The sequence below is a fragment of the Suricata suricatta genome, chromosome 7 (genome assembly GCF_006229205.1).
Source record: "Suricata suricatta isolate VVHF042 chromosome 7, meerkat_22Aug2017_6uvM2_HiC, whole genome shotgun sequence".
Taxonomy (NCBI): Eukaryota; Metazoa; Chordata; class Mammalia; order Carnivora; family Herpestidae; genus Suricata; species Suricata suricatta.
The window spans coordinates 23,505,012-23,506,069 of NC_043706.1; positions in this window are offsets into that span (position 1 = coordinate 23,505,012).

Below are 1,058 nucleotides of genomic sequence, written 5' to 3' on the forward strand. Positions count from 1 at the left end.
CAAACAAACACATTAAAAGGGGGAAAGAAAATAAAGAGAATGGAGAGGAAAGAGACGAAAAGAGGAGAAGAAGAAAAGAAAGAGAAAAAAATAAAGGGGGTCAGAGACAACAAAGGATAGTGGACAGTCTAAAAGTGTATGACCAGTTGAGGGGGGAGGTAAGGATGAGATATAGGAGAATATATCTGGATTGCAAGAAGGTAAAAAAGGAGGGGGGGAAGAAAGGAGAAAGCAAAATAAGGAGTAAAAAATTTTAAAAACTTAAGTAAAAAAGTAATAATAAAAAATACATACAGAAAAAGGATAAAAGAAAAGAATTAAGAAAAAATTTATTTAAAAAAAACACAAACCCCCCCAAAAAAAAAACAAAACAAACAAAAAAAAACCACAGTAGCTCCGCCTCGTGGATGGGCGTGGTTTGATGTGGTAGATCTCAGAGGCTGCTCTCAGAGGCTCCACCTTGGTGTCTGCGGAGATTAGATAGGCAGCACGCCTAGCTCCGCTGAATTACGAAATGTAGGCCACTCTAATGAGTCCGATCTCCTTGTGCAGCAGTTGAGCAGAGTTGTATTTTCCAGGCCCGCCTCTGTTCAAAGTTTCAGTCCATGCATTTTTATGCTACCACAGATGAGATGTATTTGCTTTGGTGGCTGGCTTCTTAGGGGGAGGAACCAGTTTGTCTTGGCTCAGGCTGGGATATCAGCTGCCCCTGCCTGAGGCGAGGTGCACAGCAGGATGTGAATTGAGCACAGTCACAGATCCAACCCCCAGCTGGTATTGAGTTCCTGTTGGGGGAGGAATGAGTGCACAGCTGTTGCCAGAGGCACCAGGAGCTGCTGGAAATGAGCTGGGAGCTGCTGCAGCCTGTGCGCACTCCCAGGTCTCCACTGCCACCAACTCCCTGCCGAGATTGCTCAGAGGTGGGAGCTATTTTTTCCCTGTTGGCACCCGGGATTCAGGTTTCGCGCGGCCAATGCTGGGGGCAAGATGCGCCGTGGAAATGAGGTGCGTGCTCCCACTGCCAAAACTGAGGTCAAAGTGAACACCCCTGACACCGC